This window comes from Podarcis muralis, chromosome 8 (genome assembly GCF_964188315.1).
Source record: "Podarcis muralis chromosome 8, rPodMur119.hap1.1, whole genome shotgun sequence".
Taxonomy (NCBI): domain Eukaryota; kingdom Metazoa; phylum Chordata; class Lepidosauria; order Squamata; family Lacertidae; genus Podarcis; species Podarcis muralis.
The window spans coordinates 85,500,763-85,525,896 of NC_135662.1; the positions used below are offsets into that span (position 1 = coordinate 85,500,763).

Here is a 25,134-nt window from a genome sequence, read left to right on the forward strand (position 1 = left end):
AATGGAACCACCTTTACCACCGGGGCCTTGTAAAGACCCCAAGATCTCCTGCAACGATTTTGCAAAGTTTTTTGCAGATAAAATCACTCATATTTGGAAGGAGCTAGACACCACCGTGGGAGCAGGGCTGGGGCGGGAGAGTGCTAGAGCTCTGTCTAGTCAAGTTGCATGGAATCAATTTCAATCCGTTACCCCCGAGGATGTGGACAGGCTGCTTGGACGCGTGAAACCAACCACCTGTCTCTTTGATCCTTGCCCATCCTGGCTAAAAAAGCAAGCCGGGAAGGGCTGGGCGATGGGCTCTGCGGGGTGGTGAATGCTTCCCTCTGTGAGGGAACATTCCCAGATCCGCTGAAAGAGGCGGTCGTTAAACCGCTTCTTAAATAACCATCTTTAGACCCGGCCAGTATGGCCAACTATCGCCCAGTCTCAAATCTTCCATTCTTGGGCAAGGTGATTGAGCGCGTGGTTGCTGAACAACTCCAGGCACGCCTGGAGGATGCGGACCATTTGGATCCCTTCCAATTGGGATTCAGGCCTCACCATGGGACTGAAACTGCCTTGGTCGCGCTGGTTGATGATCTCCGGCGAGCTAGGGACAAAGGTGAGAGTTGTTTCCTGGTTCTGCTGGATCTCTCAGCGGCCTTTGATACAATCGACCATAACATCCTTCTGGACCGTCTAGAGGGGCTGGGAGCTGGGGGCACTGTTATACAGTGGTTCCGCTCCTTCCTCCTGGGCCGTGTTCAGAAAGTGGTGGTGGGGGATGAGTGTTCAGACCCCTGGGCCCTCACTTGTGGGGTGCCTCAGGGTTCTGTCCTCTCCCCCATGCTTTTTAACATCTATATGAAGCCGCTGGGAGAGATCAATAGGGGGTTTGGACTGGGTGTCCATCAATATGCAGATGATACCTAGCTCTACCTCTCTTCTAAATCAGAACCAGTGAAGGCAGTGAAGGTCCTGTGTGAGTGCCTGGAGGTGGTTGGAGGATGGATGGCGGCTAATGGATTGAGGTTGAATCCTGACAAGACAGAAGTACTGTTTTTGGGAGACAGGGGGCGGGCAGGTGTGGAGGACTCCCTGGTCCAGAATAGGGTAACTGTGCCCCTGAAGGACCAGGTGCACAGCCTGGGAGTCATTTTGGACTCACAGCTGTCCATGGAGGCGCAGGTCAATTCTGTATCCAGGGCAGCTGTCTACCAACTCCACCTGGTACGCAGGCTGAGACCCTACCTGCCCGTGGACTGTCTCGCCAGAGTGGTGCATGCTCTGGTTATCTCCCGCTTGGACTACTGCAATGCGCTCTACGTGGGGCTACCTTTGAAGGTGACTCAGAAACTACAACTAATCCAGAATGCGGCAGCTAGACTGGTGACTGGGGGTGGCCGCCGAGACCACATAACACCGGTCTTGAAAGACCTACATTGGCTCCCAGTACGTTTCCGAGCACAATTCAAAGTGCTGGTGTTGACCTTTAAAGCCCTAAACGGCCTCGGCCCAGTATACCTGAAGGAGCGTCTCCACCCCCATCGTTCTGCCCGGACGCTGAGGTCCAGCGCTGAGGGCCTTCTGGCGGTTCCCTCATTGCGAGAAGCAAAGCTACAGGGAACCAGGCAGAGGGCCTTCTCGGTAGTGGCACCCGCCCTGTGGAACGCCCTCCCATCAGATGTCAAAGCGATCAACAACTACCTGACATTCAGAAGACATCTTAAGGCAGCCCTGTTCAGGGAAGTTTTTAATCTGTGATATTTTACTGTATCTTTGGTTTTTATGGAAGCCGCCCAGAGTGGCTGGGGAAACCCAGCCAGATGGGCGGGGTACAAATAATAAATTATTATTATTATTATTATTATTATTATTATTATTATTATTAGACAAAGCACACAAAGTAGTGAATGTAAGTAAATATTGGGGCTGTACTCAGACTCCAGCAGATTCATTTTGTGGCTCTGATTTGTAAATCCGGATCAGGCCCAGTCTGGTCTAGACCAATTTAGGCCTGGTCCAACCCTACCCAGATTTTCCAAATCTCAGGAAATCCGATTGACTTGCATTGCAAAACTAAAATGGCCACAGTGGACTTGCTTTTTGACATAGGGGCATGAGGTCTAACAGTTCTACCACACAGGCTCTCCTGTGCAGTTGTCATGCCCAGCTCAGGCATGGACTCCTCAGAGGATGAACTAGACACCACACAGGCTGAGGAGCAGACAGGGACCCCTGAATGGAGCGCTGAGGTTCCCCTTGGGGCGCCTTGTGGATTGATATCTGATGAAGAACCCCTGGGGATGTGAGAAGAAAAAGTGTAGTGCACCACCCCCGCAGCCATCCTTAACAAATAATAATAATAATAATAATAATAATAATAATAATAATAATAATAAAAAATTATGCCCCACCCATCTGGCTGTGTTTCCCAAGCCACTCTGGGCGGCTTCCAACAGAACACTAAAATACAATAACCTATTAAACATTAAAAGCTTCCCTAAACAGGGCTGGCTTCAGATGTCTTCTAAAAGTCTGGTAGTTGTTTTTCTCTTTGACATCTGGTAGGAGGGCATTCCACAGGGCTGGTGCCACCACCAAGAAGGCCCTCTGCCTGGTTCCCTGTAACTTGGCTTCTTGCAGCGAGGGAACCGCCAGAAGGCCCTCGGTGCTGGACCTCAGTGTCCAGGCAGAACTTATAAGGGGGTCTATTTGTGAATAAGGGTCTACTCCTTAGGAGGACAACCTAATGTCCTTAGGAGGACAACCAAATTTAAGCACAAATTCGACCCACAGCTGTGAGACATTCGCGAGCTTTTTTGCGGAAAAAGTCCTGTTGCTCCGCCGTGACCTCCCTGCCAATTTAGATACAGTGACTGAACTGGAGGCCCCTCGACTGTCTTCGGGTCCAGTGTTGGACCATTTCGATCGGATACTCCCTGCTGATGTGGATAGATTCCTCCAAGCTGGTAGGCCCACCACCTGCCTCCTCAATCCGTGCCCGTCTTGGCTGATTAGGGCGTGTCCAGATGTCGCACGGACCCTCCTGGTTGAAATTATCAATTTGTCCCTTGTCGCGGGGACATTCCCAGGGGAACTGAAGGAAGCAGTGGTGTGTCCGCTCTTAAAGAAAACTCCACTAGATCCTTTAGACCTATCCAATTACCGCCCAGTTTCAAATCTTCCATATCTGGGTAAGGTAATTGAGAGAGTGGTTGCTGAATAGCTTGGTAGGTTTCTGGAGGAAACATCGGCTTTAGATCCATTTCAGTCCGGGTTCCGTCCTGGTTTCGGGACCGAGATGGCTTTGGTTGCCCTAACAGATGATCTCCGTAGACAACTGGATCGAGGTGGGTCAGGACTGCTGATTCTTTTAGATTTGCCAGCAGCCTTTGACATGGTCGATCATGATCTTCTGGACCACCGCCTCGCCAACGTGGGGATACAGGGCATAGCCAGTAAATGGCTGTGCTCTTTTATCTCTGGTCGGGGACAGAGGGTGGCGCTAGGGAGGGAGATGTCACCGTGCCACTCCTTGGTGTGTGGAGTGCCGCAGGGCACAATCCTCTCCCCGATGCTTTTTAACATCTTTATGCGCCCCCTTGCCCAGCTTGTCCGGAGCTTTGGGCTGGGCTGTCACCAATACGCTGATGACACTCAACTCTATCTGCTGATGGATGGCCACACCAACTCAGCCCCGGACACATTGACCAGATGCTTGGAAGCTGTCGCTGGATGGTTTCGTGGGAGCCGATTGAAACTAAATTCTTCAAAGACAGAGGTCCTCTGGCTGGTTTGGGATGGTATGGGGATGAGGGACCAACTCCCTTCTCTTGCGGGGGCCCAATTAGTGCCATTGCCTTCCGTTAAGAGTTTGGGTGTAATCCTTGATGCCTCCCTTTCCATGGAGGCGCAGGTTACAGCAACAGCCAAGGCGACATTTTTCCATCTTCGCCGCATCAAGCAGTTGGTCCCTTACCTTTCCCGCCCCGACCTGGCCACAGTGATCCATGCGGCGGTCACCTCCAGACTTGACTACTGTAATTCGCTCTACGCGGGGCTGCCCTTGAAGCTGACCCAGAAACTCCAGCGGGTGCAGAATGCTGCAGCGAGGCTCCTCACGGGGTCTTTGCCATGGGAGCATATTCACCCAGTGCTTTTCAAGCTGCACTGGCTCCCGGTGAAGTACAGGGTCAGATTTAAGGTGCTGGTTTGGACCTTTAAAGCCCTTCACGGCCTAGGACCCTCGTATCTACGGGACCGCCTCTCCCGGTATGCCCCACGGAGGACCTCAAGGTCCATAAATAGCAACACCCTAGAGATCCCAGGCCCTAAGGAAGTCAGATTAGTCTCAACCAGAGCAGGGCCTTTTCAACACTGGCCCCGGCCTGGTGGAACGCTCTGTCTCATGAGACCAGGGCCTTGCAGGATCTGATTTCTTTCCGCAGGGCCTGTAAGACAGAGTTGTTCCACCTGGCCTTTGGCTTGGAGCCAATTTGATTCCCTCCCCCTCTTTCTTTTTCCCTTTCTCCTCCTGTGATGAGGCTGCATTTTAATGTTTCAATGTTTTAATGTTGTATTTTAATCTTGTTTTTAAGTTGTATTCATTCAACTTGTTTTTATTATTGCTTGTTAGCCGCCCTGAGCCCAGCCTTGGCTGGGGAGGGCGGGGTATAAATAAAATTTATTATTATTATTTATTACTCAGGAGTAAACATTCTCTTATTCACTGCCAGCAGCAGCCGTTAGGGTGTGGTTACTGCTCATCCACATTTTTGCTCCAGATTTATTTCAACCGTATTACATACTGATTAATTACCTCAGGTCTGGGAGATTTTCTTGTTGTTCCACAACTGTGGCTTGTGAAAATGCAATCTTATCCTCCGAACTGAAGCTTGGTTAAGCAAAATCTCTCTTCAGATTTTCACCGTATCTGTTTAGATCCGATCTAGTGGGTAAGATGTATTGAACCAATGCCCACTCTACTGCCCAGAAAATGAAGCGAATCCAAACAAAAAGTGCTGAACCTAAATTCACATTCAAATGTGAAGTCAGTGCAAAGTCCTAGTTTCCAGCTCCAGCTCCTCATAGCTGGAGCTTATATTTACCCTTTCAATGCCTCTTTACTTTCCAAAACTGCTACGCTGGGTAGCTGGATCTTTAAAATGTGGGATTAAAGAAGCCGTAAATCAGGAAGGGACAGAAAATTAGTAGAGCAGAAAACACCAAATGACATGGAGCAAATTCTGTACGTAATAGACAGGCTGGCAGGCTTTTTGTTCCGCAGTGTAACAACTAGATGCCTTTGCAGCCTGCAAAGAATGGCGGGGTCCCTGCTGGCTATTAGCTGGGTGAGCATCTGTTCTACCTATAGAGAGCTGCAGCTGCCTGATTTAGTACAGAGAAATGCATGCCCCGTATACTGCACCCTGTGGTTGATGTGTGCACATGTGAGTTGTGGTGGGAGGCAGCACTTTGTGGCGGTGTCCGTTGCAAACTCTGCCTCAACCTCACGCTATGGATGGGGGTCAATGATAATAATAAATAATAATATCCTGTTGTGGTATGGGGACGCGGGTGGCGCTGTGGGTAAAAGCCTCAGCGCCTAGGGCTTACCGATCGAAAGGTCGGCGGTTCAAATCCCCGCGGTGGGGTGCGCTCCCGTTGTTCGGTCCCAGCGCCTGCCAACCTAGCAGTTCAAAAGCACCCCCGGGTGCAAGTAGATAAATAGGGACCGCTTACTAGCGGGAAGGTAAACGGCGTTTCCATGTGCGGCTCTGGCTCGCCAGAGCAGCGATGTCACGCTGGCCACGTGACCCGGAAGTGTCTCCGGACAGCGCTGGCCCCCGGCCTCTTGAGTGAGATGGGCGCACAACCCTAGAGTCTGTCAAGACTGGCCCGTACGGGCAGGGGTACCTTTACCTGTTGTGGTGCCCATTTTTCTTTCCCCAAGAGCTTACATTGATATTTTCAGCTCACTGGAGTTCGAGGTGCAGATTAAATCTACTGCCATGTCACTAGATCTGTTGTTATTTTTCTCCATGGTGCTGGCAGAGGAAATGTGTGGGTGGGAGAGAGACAGACAGAAGACCTGCTCAACCAATTTCAGGTCATGTTTTCTCTCTCTCTTCTAACTCAGAGCTGTAGCAGCCACGTCCCTTAAGTGCCCAGCAAACAGGCACTTCCCCCCACACACCTTGGCTTCCTCGTGCTGTGCTGGGTCTCCCTTACCAGTGATTGTTAGCTTCACAATAATTAGGCAAAGCAGCATCTAACACAATTGTTTCAGCTCGAGCAAGCAATTAGGCCAGGCAGTGAGGCCTGATAATGAGCAATATCCGCCTTCCCCCCCTCCTTCCCTCGCCCCATCACCGGGCAAGCCGTTGTTATTGTTTCACAAGCCGCTGGCACTCAGAGCAGCCCCACAGCCATGGGGTTCACCACACACAAGCACAGCAGCAGGGAGGGAGACCTAGAAGCTGGAGTGGTTTTTCTGTCTTTCGATGAGGCTTATTGAAAGGTTGAACGGGTGCAGGAGCCCTTGCCCGCAGGTTGCTCTCTGGAGACGCAGACGCATGCCAGTGGCAAGCATCTCGATTCCTCATGGGCTGAGCTAAGACGGCTTTCCAAAATTCTCCATTCTTTGTGGGCAGCAAAACTGGGATGCTGACTATTCCGCTCATTTAATGGAACTCTATTACGAGTTCATTTTGGTGAACGAAGGAATCAGTGGACCAAGGAGATGACTGGAAAGAGTAGGATTTATTGGAACATCGGGAGCAAGAAGAACAAGACTGACGAACAGGGGCACTTGGACCACTTTATATACCTTAAGCCGGCCCAGGCAAAACACACACCTCACCTGCAATAGGTCACCTTGAAATTAGCAAATCACAACACTGGCCCTATCTCAGCAGGGATTGGCTGTCTGCCAGCTATGAACAATGTCATTGGTGGTGTTTTTTAATCCTTTCTGTCTTTTGTTATGCAGATGAAGCTTCTGAACTCCAGGAGGCCAGAAGGCCTCGGCCTGCATTGCATGTAATACATATAATCACCTGCCCTGTGAGATGGAAATGCCAGCCAGCCAAGGACAATGCAATAGCATTTTATATCCTTTATCTCCTATAGCATTTTAAAACTGCATAGTCTCCAACTGCCCTGAAAATGCTAGGACCATCATGAAAAGCCACCATGGCTTCTTCCTTTGACACGCAGGGTTCTAAATAACTGATGCCCTGGGGCACCTTGAATGATGGCCAAGTGTGTTGTGGGTTGGGGAAGCTGTTAAGTTGTGGGTGAACATATCAGACGACACAGCGATTCTTCAGACAGCTCTTGTTTATTCACAGGCCAGAACAGAACTGAACTGAAGGGTTCAGCCAGCCTGCTTATATAGAGCTCCACTACAATGCAACAGTAACCACTTTCTGTAACTATCCAATCACTGAACGTCACTTTCAATCCTTTATTTGCATATGTGGACCTGAGTGAAAACTATCTACAGTATCCCCCTGCTGGCCCAGGGTGAGAACTTCAGTACATAACACCAGCCGTAGGCAGCACTGGCTTCCCTCCCTCCTCTTAGATAGATATAATCCTCCAATTCCTCTGAAAGGGTTAATGACCCCCCCCCCCCGGTTTCCCCTACCTCTTGGCTACTTTGTGTTCTACAGCGAGCATTTTTCTTTCCTCTCCATCTTTGCGTTCTGTTTGGCTGTGGTGCTTCCACGCTCGGCTGTAGCAAAAAAACATAAAAGCGAGCCGAGCCAGACTCCATGTGGGACTGGTGCTCATTTATTAATTGTCCCCCCCCATCCCCGCCACCGAAAGGTTGCTGGTGGAGGTGGAGAGAGGAAACGGGGGCCACACCCATTCAAAACCCTGCCCCACTGCACCCTCACACCTTCCTTCTTTTCAGGCTGCTGGGGCCCCGATCCTGATGAGTTCCTTTATCAGATGTGAGGTGAGGCTTGTTTTGGGGGGACAGAGAGGAAGAAGGCAAGATGAGCCTTTTCCTGCTTTCCTGCTTACCCCACAACCACCTTTCTTTTTACCTACTGGAAAAAAGACCCTTTTGTTCAGTCTGGGAGATTATAAATGATGACATGTGTTATGTACTGAAGTTCTCACCCTGGGCCAGCAGGGGGATACTGTAGATAGTTTTCACTCAGGTCCACATATGCAAATAAGGGATTGAAAGTGACTTTCAGTGATTGGATAGTTACAGAAAGTGGTTACTGTTGCGTTGTAGTGGAGCTCTATATAAGCAGGCTGGCTGAACCCTTCAGTTCTGTTTTGTTCTGGCCTGTGAATAAAGAAGAGCTGTTTGAAGAATCGCTGTGTCGTCTGATATGTTCACCCACAACTTAACAACGTGGGGGGGGAGGGGGGAATTTGCAGGGGGTGGAGCAGAGTGAGTGTTGCATTCCTCCCCACTCCTGCATTTCTTTCCCCCCACCAGGCAGCAGCAGGAGGAGACAGTCTCTCTGCACGGGATCCACAAAATCGGCCCACTATTTGAACTGGCGCTTGTGGTTTTTCCTTTGGCCAATTCCGTCTCTTTCCCCAGATTCCAATGGCCGCGTCTTTTCAGCTTGCGAGGGAGTGAAGCGTGAGTGCCTGCAAGTCCTCTGCTTTTCTGCTGGCAAGTGTCCCAGGGGGTTAAACTGCATCATGGAGAGCAGAATTTGCAGTGGCATAATAAGGAGAAGTACCTTTGCCCAGGGACGCGGGTGGCGCTGTGGGTTAAACCACAGAGCCTAGGGCTTGCCGATCAAAAGGTCTGCGGTTCGAATCCCCACGACGGGGTGAGCTCCCGTTGCTCGGTCCCTGCTCCTGCCAACCTAGCAGCTCGAAAGCACGTCAAAGTGCAAGCAGATAAATAGGTACCGCTCTGGCGGGAAGGTAAACGGTGTTTCTATGCGCTGCTCTAGTTTGCCAGAAGCGGCTTAGTCATGCTGGCCACATGACCCAGAAGCTGTCTGCGGACAAACGCCGGCTCCCTCAGCCTATAGAGCAAGATGAGCGCGCAACCCCAGAGTCGTCCGCGACTGGACTTAATGGTCAGGGGTACCTTTACCTTTACCTTTACCTTTGCCCAAATGTGTCTGTTTTCAAAAAAAATTTATTATTATCATTATTATCACTTGTTAATAATTTATAAATTATCATAGAACTGCAGAGAGAAAGAAACAATAAGAAAAATTCAATAATACAGTATATCCAACTAAAGGCAAGGGCATGCAAAGCCTAAAAAATATTAATAACACGCAATCGAAAATCATGACAGCCGTATTTCTCTAGATGGCACGGGGAGAGATACATATATAGCTGAAACTAAACAATATGAAATAAAATCTCACTGCATTGTGTAGAAATTATTATTATTAATTAAATTTGCATACCACCCTGCACGTGAAGGCTTCTCTAAATGCAATACAAAAATTCAAAGATTTAAGTGCTTAAAACACTGCCACTTCCTCTAATAACTTTTGTACTTGACCAGGAGGAAATGCTCAAGGAGTGATACTGCTGTAGAATAGAATGTCCCTATTTTCATCTGAGGAATGTTGGAGGGTATGAAGTTGTAAACCGACTTGTGTACTTTGGTTCAAATACAGCTATGCAAAGGATTAACACTAGATCCAAAGTTCTATCCAAAATCCACAGTATTCTGCAGGAGAGAAAGGCTCAAAGGAGAAAAACCTTCTAAAAGTTTCCACAATTTTTTTTTTACTCAGTCCTAATTTCTCTAATAATACAGTATTTGCTCATATATGCTGGTCAGCTAGACTGCTGGGAAACATGTTGGGCAGTTTCTGTGTGAATGCAGTTTAAATTATTGGAAGCCTCCCTGTCTCCTTGGCAGTGAGGAGAAGGATGAGCTGTAGCATGTCTGCAAACACAGTGGCACAAAAGTTCGTGTAAATGTTTTCCAAGTTTTCATCTGCACAGGCAGATTAGAAAATGTTATGCCAATTTATACCCATAGGTCCATGCCACAAATATTTTAGGTACGTAGCAACACACTGGTTGTGGATAACTAACATGTTGGAGGAATGTGAGACTCTGGAAGAAGGTCTCTCTCCGCTGTGCAAAGACATCATTTAACCTTTTCATGAGCCAATCAGAGGTAATAAATACCTTTCTAAAGAGAGTTGTGAGACTGTTCTTTAGAAAACACCCACACCCACCCACCTGGATCTTCAGTATTATTCTGTTCACAAATATATTTATTTGGGTCAAGATCACTGAATGGGAGATTGCTGCTCTGGTCCATGGCAGTGATGCTGTGTAGCACAGCTCTGCTTTGTCCCCCTTGCTGTTCAACATCTACAGCCACTGTGGTCCTCCAGATGTTTGAGTTGAGGTATCATCAGGTTTTAGTTGAGGATGCCCAAATCCTTTTCCCTTTTGTTTAAACCCAGGTGAAGCTGTATCCCTGTAATGCCTCTGCATACAGACTAATAAACTGAAGCTGTGTCTTGACAATGGGACGTGGGTGGCGCTGTGGGTTAAACCACAGAGCCTAGGACTTGCTGATCAGAAGGTTGGCGGTTCAAATCCCCGTGACGGGGTGAGCTCCCATTGCTGGCCACATGACCCAGAAGCTGTCTGCGGACAAACGCTGGCTCCCTCAGCCAATAAAGCGAGATGAGCGCCGCAACCCCAGAGTCAGCCACGACTGGACCTAATGGTCAGGGGTCCCTTTACCTTTTATGTCTTGACAAGTTGCTATGTCTTGACAAGATGTTGGTTGGCGGTTCATCTGACTTGGAAGATGGTGTTTTGCTCTTCTGCAGGTGCATGGACCATTTCTTCAGCCTGGGGATATGGTTAGAGCCAACCTTAGCTTGATCCGAATGGCCTCAGTGGACTGAAGCACCCTTCACCAACTGAGGCAGGTGTGTCCCTTGTGGTTTCTCCTAGAGAGTCCAAGATAGCTTGAGACATAGTTTATCATATTATGGTAATATCCCATTTGTAATACAGTGGTACCTCTGGTTGCGAACGGGATCCGTTCCGGAGGCCTGTTCGTAACATGAAAAGAGTGCAACCTGCAGCGGCACGTCTGCGCATGTGTGGGTTGTGATTTGCTGCTTCTGCGCATGCGCGTGATGTCATTTTGCACTTCTGTGCATGTGCAAGTGGCGAAACCTGGAAGTAACCCTTTCCGGTACTTCCTGGTTGCCGCGGGACGTAACCTGAAAGAACGTAACATGAAGCGGACGTAACATGAGGTATGACTGTATTGCAATACTTGTGGGGCCATCTTTAAAGAAACTACAATTCAGAGGCTACAATTAGTGCAAAGTATGGCAGCTAGGTTATTAATCTGACCTGGATATATCTTGCCAGTTTTAAAATAGCTGCAGTGGCTCGCAGTCCATTTCCAGGCCTAATTCATTGTGCTGACTTTGACCTTTAAATGGTGTGGAATCAGGATTTTTGAAGGACTGTCTCCTCCTATACATGCCTGCCCAGGGTATTAAGGTGCTCCTCAGAGGTTTTTCTTGGGGTCATTCCATTACCTGATCATAGGACCATGAAGTGAGGCAGGTGATAAAACGATTTAAGTTGTGGCACACTATCTCAGGAATGCTCTCGGCAGAAGGCTAGCCTGTCAGGAGCTCTGTTACCATTTCAGCACCAGGTGAAGACCTTTTTTTTAATTCACTCAAGCTTTCTAGTTTTAGTTCTGACCGGTGGCACTATCTGTCTCTCCCTGCTGTTCTGTTTTCATTGTTGGGCTGTATTCCTATGATATTTATCTCTCCCTCTTTATACTGCGTTTACTGAAGTTCGTCATCATGCTGTGATGACAGTCTGGACCACTAGGCGGCAGAAGAGGCCCATGGAGTGACCTTTTCAGAATCAAGTCAGAACCTGAATGGGGCTTCTCAGGAGAAAACGTGGGAAGGAGAGGCTCAGAGGGAGGGGGGTGACATCATCGTTCTGGGGAGCAGCTGTGGATAGGAAATAAGGTGGTCTCAGGAATGGGACCTGTTTGTGAGTTTGGAATCTGAGGAAGAAAGAATCCGTGGTGGTCCTGGGGAGGGAAAAGGAGGTAGGAGAAGAGAAGATGCTGTCGTCCTGAAAAGAAACATCCATTTTGGGGGAAAGGAGATTGTGGTCCTGGAGAAGGAAACCCTGGGGGAGGCAGGGGGTTGGGGGTTGGCAAGCGGAGGAAGTAGGGACCCCCAGCAGTTTAACACATTCACCAGCCACTTCACAAGAGCCGTACTTTACAAAATAGCTTCTAAAATACAGTGGTGCCTTGGGATGCGAACAGTATCCGTTCCGGAGCCCCGCTCGCATCCTGAAGCGAATGCAACCCGCATCTGCGCGTGCGTGGGTCACGTTTTGCCGCTTCTGTGCATGCGCGTGACATCATTTTGACCATCTGCGCATGTGCGCACAGCGACACCCGGAAGTAACGCACTCTGTTACTTCTGGGTTGCTGCAGAGCGCAACCTGAAAATACTTAACTTGAAGCACATATATCCTGAGGTATGGCTGTAGTCATCAAAACATAACCGATAAATATATAATTTAAGACCTTTTAAAACATCCGTTTTAAATAACTAAATTAATTAATAACAGTTGAGGAGGAACAAGGTTCTTAAGAGGAACAAGTTTCTTACGTTTTCAAATCTTTTTCTGTTTGGTTTGCTAGATGCCAACACAAATCAAACTCTTACATCTGATTAAGAGTGAATAGGGAGGGTGAATGAATTAGGAAAGCGGAGGGGAACCAGAGAAGGATGCAAACGTCTCTCTCTCTCTGCAAATTATTCTCCAAATGGACAATATCACACTTTCCTAGAATTCATCTCATTTGCTATTTCCTTCCCAGAGGTGACCTGTGTTTGCTAGGTCAGCACAGTTCTGCGTCCTTTAAATTTATCTCCCTCTCTCCTTTTTGTTCTAAATGCTGTCTGCAGCATCCTGTTTAGCATCCTTTGCAAATTCAGGTGGCTTTCTAATGCCCCTCCTCTTTTGCCTCACAGATCAAATGAGGATGTCGAAGGAAAACTGAACCGGGTTTATTGTGACAAAGCTTCCTTGGGCTTCGGGGCATGGTGAAGTTGTCAAGAAGAGCCAGTATTCCAGAGAACTAATGTGATACTACAGAGGACTTCACAAAACCAACTCTCAGCAGGTATCAAATGGATGCTGTTGCCAGCCTGACTCCGTGTGCTGCATATAATTCCTGGGTCAGCGCAAGACCTGCGGAAGTTCCAGTCCTAGTCAATGGCTCCCAGAATCATCCGTCTCCATCAGGGGTGCCACCTGAATAAAATAGGGAGGCAGGTAAGCTCTTCCCTGCGTAATCAGTCACAAGATATAGGGCAGGGGTAAGCAACCACAGAGCCTAGGACTTGCCGATCAGAAGGTCGGTGGTTCGAATCCCCGCGACGGGGTGAGCTCCCGTTGCTTGGTCCCTGCTCCTGCCAACCTAGCAGTTCAAAAGCACATCAAAGTGCAAGTAGATAAATAGGTACCGCTCTGGCGAGAGGGTAAACGGCGTTTCCGTGCGCTGCTCTGGTTTGCCAGAAGCGGCTCAGTCATGCTGGCCACATGACCCAGAAGCTGTACGCCGGCTCCCTCGGCCTATAGAGCGAGATGAGCACCGCAACCCCAGAATCAGCCACGACTGGACCTAATGGTCAGGGGTCCCTTTACCTTTACCTAGGCAACCTAAGGCCCAGGGGCCAGATGCGGCTCAATCGCCTTCTCAATCCAGCCTGTGGATGGTCTGGGTATCAGTGTGTTTTTACATGAATAGAATGTGTGCTTCTATTTAAAATGCACCTCTGGGTTATTTGTGGGGCATAGGAATTTGTTCATTCCCCCCCGCCCCCCCCCAAATATAGTCCGGCGCACCACATGGTCTGAGGGACGGTGGACCACAGCTGAAAAAGGTTGCTGACCCCTGTTATAGGGCATGCACATCATTTGAATGGCAGTGCCTAGGAGTGGATCCTTTGCTCTCCATGGCGTACTAATGGTTTTCCACATTGGAAAGGGACACACATACTTTCAGAATTTCTCTCACTGCGTCTGAGAAAATCTTTATTGCGGCAAACCGGGTAAAGTAGGTGCCATTTCCAACAGTAGAAATGGTTACAACAGTGTGTAAGACTGTGACTGGGTCACACACATCCCTAATTCCCATGATCATTAGAACATGGGGAAAGCTGCATGTCTGAACTGGACTTGTGTTGTTCCTTCCCCTTCATAAAATGGTAAACAGAGGGGTTTCAGAAAGAGACAGAGTTAAATGTGGTTAAAAAGGTGAAATACCTAGGGGTTAATTTGTCTGCTAAAAACTTGAATTTATTTAAAGATAATTATGAAAAATGTTGGTCAGAAATTAAGAAAGATCTAGAGATTTGGTCAAGATTGAAACTTTCCTTGTTGGGTCGAATCGCAGCTATAAAGATGAATGTACTGCCGAAGATGTTATTCTTGTTTCAGACCCTACAGATCGTGGACAGAGTGGAATGCTTTGGAAAGTGGCAGAAGGATATTTCTAAGTTTGTCTGGCAGGGCAAAAAGCCCCGAATAAAATTTAAAATACTAACTGATGCAAAAGAAAGAGGGGGGTTTGCCCTGCCAGATTTAAGGCTATACTACGAAGCTGCAGCTTTCTGCTGGATGAAAGATTGGTTATTACTTGAGAACACTGATGTCCTAGACCTGGAAGGGTTTAATAATGCTTTTGGATGGCATGCATATTTGTGGTACGACAAGGTAAAGATTCATAAAATGTTCAAAAACCATATTGTCAGGAAAGCAATATTCATGGTCTGGACAAAATACAAAGACTTACTAGAAAGCAAGACTCCGAGGTGGCTATCACCAGTGGAGGCCAAGGCGCGAAAAAGACCCAATATGGAGGCCGGCCGAAATATTGGGAAATAATAGAAAAAATTGGAGATAACTGGAGGCTGCAGAGCTTTGAAAAATTAAAAAATAAGGTGCAGGATTGGTTTCTTTATGCTCAAGTTCAAGAGGTTTTTAAGTCGGATAAAAAATTAGGATTCCAGGTGGAAAAATCGAAATTAGAGACAGAACTGTTAGAACCTAAGACTAAGGTACTTTCGAGAATGTATAACTTGTAGCTTAAATGGAACACTCAGGATGAGACAGTTAAATCAGCCATGATAAAATGGGCTCAGGATATTGGGTACAACATTATGTTTGAAGACTGGGAAAGGTTATGGACCACTGGAATGAAATTCACGGCATGTAATGCCTTGAAGGAAAACATTATGAAAATGATATACATGACCCCAGTCAAGCTTGCAAAAATATATCACCTGTCTGATAATAAATGTTGGAAATGTAAGGGGGCTGAAGGGACTTTTTTTCACCTCTGGTGGACTTGTCCAAAAGTGAAGGCCTTCTGGGAAATGATCTATAATGAGTTAAAAAAGGTGTTTAAGTACACCTTTCCTAAGAAACCAGAGGCCTTCCTCCTGGGCATTGTTGGCCAAAAGGTGTTAAAGAAGGACAGAACTTTTTTTATGTATGCAACTACAGCAGCAAGAATACTTATCGCAAAATACTGGAAGTTACAAGATCTTCCCACACTGGAAGAATGGCAGACGCAATTGATGGACTATATGGAACTGGCTGAAATGACTGGCAGAATCCGAGATTTGGGAGAAGAAATAATGGAAGAGGACTGGAAAAAATTTAAGGACTATTTACAAAAACATTATAAGTTGTATGAATTTGCATGATTTGGAAACTTTAGCTTTAGCAACTAGATTCAGTAATCAGGAAATTAAATTATAAGTAAAAAAAGGTTGAAATTTAAAACTAAATTATATCTACTTCAGGGTATAAGTTATTGATAAAAAGTATTTTAAATTTCGAAGTATAATATTTGAAAGATACAAGTATGGTATGAAACAAGGGAATAATTTGCTGATATGTTTATTGTAAGGAACGCAGGGTGAGGGAGATGTGGGGAAGTCCAGTTGGTAATGTAAAAATGTTTTTGAAAGTTGGATTTTTTATCCTTTCTTCTTTTGTTTTTTTTTTCTTTTCTTATATGTCTTATATGTTTCTGACTTTGTAATTGAAAATGTAATAATTTTTTTAAAAATAAAATAAAATAAAATGGTAAACAGTGTGATCTCTTTAAAGCCTTAAAGGACTGCAATACCTCAAAGACCATCTCTTTCCATATGAACCTACCCAGACCCTGAGATCACCTTCTGAGGCCCTTCTTCGTGTGCCTCCTCCACGAGAGGTCAAGAGGGTGGCAACACGAGAACGGGCCTTTTCTGCAGTGGCTCCCTGTCTGTGGAATGCTCTCCCCGGGGAAGTTTGCCTGGCGCCTTCACTATACGCTTTTAGGCTCCAGGGAAAAATGTTTCTTTTCAACCAGGCCTTTGCCTGACTTGATATATATCCTATACCCTTTTTAAAAAAGGCTGGCTCTTTTGAGTTTTTTTTATTGGGTTGTTGGTTTTGTTTTGATTTTATGTATTTGGTATTTTATGTGAACCGCCCTGAGACCTTTGGGTATAGGGAAGAGAAGAGAAGAGAAAAATTCTTCCTGCCAATAAAATATATCTGAATGTCAATTTGCATTTCTCCTCCATCTCCATGCTTATGGAAGAGTGTAATGTTCTCTGTGTAACGTTTTCCCTCTCTCTCTCTCGGGAATAGATTGTACCCACTGACACCAACTGCGCCAGCTTTCATTCTTTTACACTGATTCTTCTGCGTGTCATGGATAGTTCAGTTGGTTAGAGCTTGGTGCTGATAGTGCCAAGGCTGCAGGTTCGACCCCTGTATGGGTCAGCTGTATATTCCTGCATTGCCAGGGTTGGACTAGACGATCCCCATGGTCCCTTCCAATTGTACAATTCTACAGTTCTCTAAAGAAGGCTGATCGCCGAAGAATTGATGCTTTTGAATTATGGTGCTGGAGAAGACTCTTGAGAGTCCCATGGACTGCAAGAAGATCAAACGCATCCATTCTTAAGGAAATCAGCCCTGAGCGCTCACTGGAAGGACAGATCGTGAAGCTGAGGCTCCAGTACTTTGGCCACCTCATGAGAAGAGAAGACTCCCTGGAGAAGACACTGATGCTGGGAAAGATGGAGGGCACAAGGAGAAGGGGGCGACAGAGGACGAGATGGTTGGATAGTGTTTTCGAGGTTACCAGCATGAGTTTGACCAAACTGCGGGAGGTAGTGGAGGACAGAGGTGCCTGGCATGCTCTGGTCCATGGGGTCACGAAGAGTCGGACACGACTAAACAACTAAACAACAACAACAACAGTTCTCTACAATTCTATTACGCATGTGCACACACACACACACACACACACACACACACACACACACGCACACACAGTTCACCTTGCATGCTGCTGTCTACCACCCATGTAGAAAGGAACTGAAAAATTCTTTGGAGCCATCCAAGCAAAATCCAAAACGTGTACTCTCTCCTTATGTTTACACAGGAGAACATCACCTGACAAATTCCAAGACAGTCTTGTCTGACTGTACTCATGCACCAATGGATTCCTGAGGATCGATGTCTCCTGAGGCAGACAGATGCCAACCGATCCCTATTAACACAGGTCATTGCAGCTTGTCTCAGATATAGCAGTAATAGCTGTTGTTTAATAATGCAGATAAGCTGCATGTTTCTCTATTGTGAAACACGGTTCCTCCACTATATTATTGTAATACAAGTTGGGTCCTTCTTACAGATTGGAAATAAATGATGTTGTTGGGATCTGTCTGTCTTGAGATATGAGGGAAGAGAGCGCTGGGGGGTGGGGGTGGCAGATTTAAACCATTGGAGAGCTAGAGCACCTGCTGTGGCTGTGGAGACCGACATGGAAGAGAAATGTTTTATTGTAAGTGGGGCAGATGAAGACGTGTGGTTTACAACCTATTTTGTTATTCTAGACTTCGTTTTGTTGATTTCTCCTCTATCAGGCAACCCAACTGAAATATACTCGGAGTCGAGTGTGAATTTCATGATCTTTATTCAGCTCGTAGTAGCAATGAATGAAACTTTCCCCAGAATGTCTAGCTATACAGTGGTTCCTCGGGTTACATACGCTTCAGGTTACATACGCTTCAGGTTACAGACTCTGCTAAGCCAGAAATAGTGCTTCAGGTTAAGAACTTTGATTCAGGATGAGAACAGAAATCGTGCTCCGGCAGCGCGGCAGCAGTGGGAGGCCCCATTAGATAAAGTGGTGCTTCAGGTTAAGAACAGTTTCAGGTTAAGTACGGACCTCCGGAACAAATTAAGTACTTAACCCGAGGTACCACTGTATATGGGACGCGGGTGGCACTGTGGGTAAAACCTCAGCGCCTAGGACTTGCTGATCGTCAGGTCGGCAGTTCGAATCCCCGTGGCGGGGTGCGCTCCCGTTGCTCGGTCCCAGCGCCTGCCAACCTAGCAGTTCAAAAGCACCCTTGGGTGCAAGTAGATAAATAGGGACCGCTTACTAGTGGGAAGGTAAACGGCATTTCCATGTGCTGCGCTGGCTCGCCAGATGCAGCTTGTCACGCTGGCCACGTGACCCAGAAGTGTCTTCGGACAGCGCTGGCCCCCGGCCTCTTAAGCGAGATGGGCGCGCAACCCCAGAGTCGGACACGACTGGCCCATACGGGCAGAGGTACCTTTACCTTTACCTTACCACTGTATATACATTATTTACACAATGGGCCCTGCGTGATTGGCTAATTCCAGGCTGCTCCTGTAGGCCAATCAGGTTGCGGATTCACTTTCTCCAGAATCCTGATTGGCTGCTCCTGCAGGCCAATCAGGTCGCTGGTTCACTTCCACCTGGAGTTGTATTGGGTGGCTCCTGCAGACCAATCAGACTGCTGCATTCTGGAACCTATTCTTCTAGGATTCAGCTCAGTACACAACACCAACCACCATTATGGTGCACCATGATTCTTAGTCGAAGATCCAAACACATATCAGGACACAACTGTTACAAGAGCTGCCATAGGTGGGGGTGGTGAGGAACCTGACTTGGGCGCAGAGACTGAGACAACCTTCCTGCTGGCTGTGACAATAGACAGCTGGTGAGAACCTCCAGGGCCTTGCAGCTATCCTTGAAGCACAGTTGGCACACAAGCCTGCATGTCTCACATGGCACCCTGCTACCCATTTCTTGGGATTGTTTGCTGTTGGAACCTGGACACACTCAGATGTTCCAGATGCATGGACACATATGAGTTGCTTTCCTATAACAGTCTGAACATGCAGAAATACATTGTATTGTAAAAGGTAACGGGACCCTTGACCGCTACGTCCAGTCGCGGACGACTCTGGGGTTGCAGTGCTCATCTCGCTCTATAGGCCAAGAGAGCCGGCGTTTGTCCGCGGACAGCTTCCGGGTCATGTGGCCAGTATGACTCTGGCAAACCAGAGCAGCGCACGGAAATGCTGTTTACCTTTCCGCTGGAGCGGTACCTATTTATCTAGTTGCACTTTGACGTGCTTTCAAACTGCTAGGTTGGCAGGAGCTGGGACCGAGCAACGGGAGCTCACCCCCGTCGGGGGATTCGAACTGCCAACCTTCCGATCGGCAAGCCCTAGGCTCTGTGGTTTAGACTGCAGCGCCACCCACTTCCATGTACACTATTGTACACAGCTCTTTTTGTTGTACTTTTTCTTCAAAATCAACCAAATTTTTTTTTTTAAGGACAGTTCATATTTCAGGCAATATCCAAAGCAAACTGGAACAAGGAGTTCCTTTAGCTGAGTGTTAACATCAGTGTGATTGGAAAGACATATAGTCTTCTTGCTTTTTTTCCTTCACCCAGTGTATGCCTTTTGTGTCTATTTCTTCAGCTGGATGAGATTCTTATTTTTCTTCGTCTTCAGACTGGTTTTGACAAAGCAGGAAACAGCTGTGGATGTGATTACCTGACCTGATAAGCATCTTATTGTGAATGCTCTCCTAGATTAAGGAAGGGAGGAATTGAAAAGGAAGGACATTACACAATAGCCCCCAGTTGAAGGTAGGGCTTTTCCAGGAACTTTGCCCTTCCTGCCCTAGTTTAGCTTCTTGGAGCAGTACCTTGGGAATTCGTTCCCTGTGACCAGCTGCTGAAAGGGACACCTACACCAGTAAAACTGTAATATCTAAATGACATTTGTATGTTGTTTGGTTCAGCGGAGATATGTGCAAGAGCCAAACAACAGAGACATATGTGATTCATATGCATCTTCTAGATTATCAAATAGCCACAAACTGGGGTGGGGAAAAGACGTTAGCCAGGGGTTTCTGGCCTTGTTTGAAAATATAGGCAATATATTAAACAGCGACCAATGAGAATGGGTCCCTCCCAGAGATCCCTGTCTGAAATGTTTATGAAACAGAACAGGAAACTCCAACTAGTTTATAATAAAAGATCCGTCATTTCACAGAAAACAATTCATACCGATGTTTGTGTGTGATCATTACCTGTGAACTATCCAGTTCACAGTACGATGACTATCTAGTACAGTGGTACCTCGGGTTAAGAACGTAATTTGTTCTGGAGGTCCGTTCTTAACCTGAAACTGTTCTTAACCTGAGGTACCACTTTAGCTAATGGGGCCTCCCACTGCCACTGCACGATTTCTGTTCTCATCCTGAAGCAAAGTTCTTAACCCGAGGTACTATTTCTGGGTTAGCGGAGTCTGTAACCTGAAGCATCTGTAACCCGAGGTACCACTGTACTGTATGTCCTTTTTGAAGTAGTGGGGACATTTTGAATTTTGAGAGAATACCGGGGGTGCCAGTCACAAAATGACTACTGTGTGAGGTGTGGCACTCACAGAATTAGAAAATCAACCACCTGCAACAACTTCATGCTAACCACAGGAAGTCAGCTATATCCTGCTGTTCCTGATTTTACATGCACCCACCACAGTGATGCTGTCACCACCTAATAACAAGAGGGAACACTCCTCGGTTCCAGTTCCCATTTCACAGAAATTACTTAGAAGGGACCTGCACTTTCTGTTCCATATCTTTCTTTCTAGGAGAGCTAGGTACTTTTTATTGAAAGCTCAGAGTCTGGGTTTGGGGCACCCGTGTCATGGTGCTCGCAGGCACTGGGCTGGTGACCCCTGGAGTATAATGATACAACTTGTCAGGTGGTCAACCACAGGCTCCACTGTGCCTCAATGTTCCCAAAAGGAAACAAAGACCTTGGTAAGCACCTCTTGGAGTTTGGGGTGGTGTCTTTCAGTTAGCAATAACAGCAAATGAAAAATGAGAATCTGCTTGTTACATTAAGGGATATTCTTCATTTCCCCTTTCTGTGATTAGAAATTTATGCTTCACAGCCTTCTTTTTTCACTCAGAAGTGTATATAGATGTAGGAAGGCAATGACAGATACTTCCAAAGCGATCACATTTCTCCCACATTTTTTGTTTATCAGAATCTTCTTCAGTAATATTGGAAGGAAGAATTGTTCATTACCTTTGTTACTGAAATTGATTTCTCTTGACCCATCTCCATGTTGCCATCTGTCTGCATCAGTTTTATTACTGAATGTAGTCTAGGTCTCCTCTCCCCCCCACACACACTCCACACACAATATTGTACATGTTCTCTCCCCCAGAAACACCAAATCAAAGAGCCAGGCAGTTGCACATTATGGATTTCACATCTTTTGCAGTGGTGGCATGAAAGGTTTCCATGGCAACCCCAAGGCTCACTCTCTGACACCGGGCTTGAAAACGCAAACATTTCCAGTTCTTTCACAATAGCAGTATTTCCACAGCCACCCTCCAGTCACTGATTCAAGCAGGTCCCAAAGATATAAAATAGTCACGTTTTGTTAGACAGAACTCCATCTTGTCTAGGGCTGTTTATTCGGACTGGCAGCAGCTCTATAAGATCTCAGGCAAATGATCTTTTCTAATGGTACTACGTGAGAGCCTTTTAAAACTGGCAATAATAATAATAATAATAATAATAATAATAATAATAATAATTTATTATTTATACCCCACCCATCTGGCTGGGCTTCCCCAGCCACTCTGGGTAGCTTCCAAAAAAATATTAAAATACTGTAATACATCAAACATTAAAAGCTTCCCTAAACAGGGCTGCCTTCAGATGTCTTCTAAAAGTCTGGTAGTTGTTGTTCTCTTTGACATCTGGTGGGAGGGCATTCCACAGGGCGGGTGCCACTACCGAGAAGGCCCTCTGCCTGGTTCCCTGTAACTTGGCTTCTCGCAGTGAGGGAACCACCAGAAGGCCCTCGGTGCTGGACCTTAGTGTCCGGGCTGAACAATGGGGGTGGAGACGCTCCTTCAGATATACTAGACCGAGGCCGTTTAGGGCTTTAAAGGTCAGCACCAACACTTTGAATTGTGCTCGGAAACGTACTGGGAGCTAATGTAGGTCTTTCAAGACCGGTGTTATATGGTCTCGGTGGCCGCTCCCAGTCACCAGTCTGGCTGCTGCATTCTGGATTAGTTGTAGTTTCTGGGTCACCTTTAAAGGTAGCCCCACGTAGAGCGCATTGCAGTAGTCCAAGCGGGAGATAACCAAAGCATGCGCCACTCTGGTGAGGCAGTCCACAGGCAGATAGGGTCTCAGCCTGCGTACCAGATGGAGCTGGTAAACAGCTGCCCTGGACACAGATTTGACCTGTGCCTCCATGGACAGCTGTGAGTCCAAAATGACTCCTAAACTGCGCACCCGGTCCTTCAGGGGCACAATTACCCCATTCAGTACCAGGGAATCCTCCACACCTGCCCGCCCCCTGTCCTCCAAAAACAGTACTTCTGTCTTGTCGGGATTCAATCTCAATCTTTGATGCCAAGGATGTGATCTGTCACTGAGCTATGGCCAATGGTCGCTGGTCGCTATCTATTCCTACCAAAGTGCTGCTGTATTTCACAGAATCATAGCATTGTAGAGTTGGAGGATCATCTAGTCCAACCAGGAAATTAATTATTTCCTGTTTCTTTAAGTGTGAGCATGGCAAACATTTGCTGGAATCTCTCATCCATATTTTTCTTTCTTTCTTTCCAGGAGAGCTGAGAATGTGAGCTTGGAGCCAGAGGAAATCTCAGCTATGTGACCACAGCAAACCCCCTTATCTTAGCCACCAATCCCAGCCACTGGCCCATCTTGTAGATCATTATAGTTAATTTATGTGAAGTTCAGTAAACACTTGTGCAAAAACTGTGTACTTCAGTTGTAGTACAAACATGTATGTTGTAACAACTAACAGGTCTGAATCTACTCAGAAGTTCTCCTGTAGGAACAATGGGGCGGGGAATGCATTCACAGAATACACTCTGAAAATACTATTATTGATATACTTGCATTTCCCCAATGCATTTCCCTTAAAATAAGCATTTTTGTAGGCACTTTCCCCATAAAATACTGTTATCACTTATCTGAGAATGCTATTTGAATCTCAGAACCTCCATTGCATAGGGTGGGAATGTGAGTAATCAGATTTGAGGATTCCCACCCCTCCAGCGACCAATCATGGGCCTGAGGAGAATGGTGTCCCAACACAACACAACACAACACAACACAACACAACACAACACAACACAACAACACAACACAACACAACACTCCAAGGGTCTTTTATTTTTTTTTAAAATGTTTTAATTAAACATTTTCTTGGGTTCTTTCAAGGGTTTTTCATAGAAAGGAACAGAACAAGTAAAGTCTAATTTAGCACAAGATCCCGTAGTTGTTTTCTGAACTACTTTTTAATTCTTATGGGCAATCGTGCATTCTTTTTCTCCATAGCATCTTAAGGAGCAGTTGAGTGGGACCATCATTCCTATATCTATATATTTTATGTCTGTTCCCAGTCCTGCGGCTGCATGCAGAGACAAATCAGCAAGTCCTACAAGTTTTCCAAATCAATCCTCACATTGCAAATAGATTAAACAGAGGAGGCTGGTCCACTAGGTCTACTGGTAAATATAATTGCAAGTAAAAAAAGATAAAAGCCCTTCCCCTCCATAAAACTAACTAACCAAAGCCACACTCTTTCCTGGTCTCCACGTACTCTTATTCTTCCATCTGAATTTAGAGAAACTCCTGAAAATAGTTCTGTCAATCTTCCATTCTCTGACCAATCAGCTCTCTGCACAATCCAGCCAATCCCCATTCAGAACAATATTGCTGTGGCCAGGAGGTCCCTCCCATCCATCTGGGATGGGTTGGGGGAGAGATGTGAAAAATCTACATTTTGAACTGCAGACTCCTGAGAAATAGCACTTTGCAGGTTATCCTCCCGCCTCCTTTCTCCTAATCTTAAATGCAGATTTGCATGCTGAACACTGTTGTTTTTCTTGCCTTATGTTTAATAAATAAAGCTTGTGAAAAATAATAGAAAAGAAATGCTGAATGGTGAGGATAGTAGTTTGCTTGGCTATCTTGTATTAGGTAGATGCAGTGTTTCTCAAACTTGGGTCTCCAGCTGTTGTTGGACTACAACTCCCATCACCTCCAGTTTGCAGAATCAGTGGTCAGGTGTCACAGGAAACCCCCCACATCATTCAGTTTGTACAAACTCGACGCACACACACACACACACACACACACACTCTCACACACATGACATACGCTACGCTTCTGTTATAAATTCATAGAAAATCAACCATACATCGGATCTGCACCGTTCCACTTTTATTTTACTCCACGAAGGAAGGACTACAAAATGGGGAAGGTTTGATACAGGCCAGCCATAATCCCTTGAGCATACCAGCACATACACAGGAGCCCTGCCCAGTTGCTATGCCAACCCTGATGGTCCTAGACAGAAGACCATCAAGATCACAAAGAACTTGCATATGGGAGTGGATTCAGCATGGACTGGAACAAAGGACAATGATCAGATCTTCCCTCTGGGTGCAGGAAACTGCCAACTCCCTTTTGTCCTCTGGAAATGACTCATGGGGAGGGGGAGAGGAGGAACCAGCCAGGTGACAAGATACTCAGGTTACCTCCACAACTCCTCCCTCAACCCCTCCTTTTTGTGATGTGTCAATGAGGTAGTCATGATGTAGTTGTGATGTAGTTCTAGGGGTGTAGTTTGGGGGATTAGTAACTAATAAAAGTTGGGGTCTTCTTTTGTTCTGGGCTTCCATTTTGTTTCACCTGG

The 25,134-nt window shown here is 46.6% G+C and overlaps 1 long non-coding RNA gene across 1 annotated transcript; it reads left to right on the forward strand.

The window, feature by feature from the left end:
- Nucleotides 1-12,972: 12,972 nt before the first annotated feature.
- LOC114600096 (uncharacterized) lies at nt 12,973-23,558 on the forward strand. Its single transcript, XR_003707475.2, has 3 exons — nt 12,973-13,150; nt 17,480-17,599; nt 23,034-23,558. It is a non-coding gene; the product is annotated as an uncharacterized LOC114600096 (long non-coding RNA).
- Nucleotides 23,559-25,134: the final 1,576 nt, after the last annotated feature.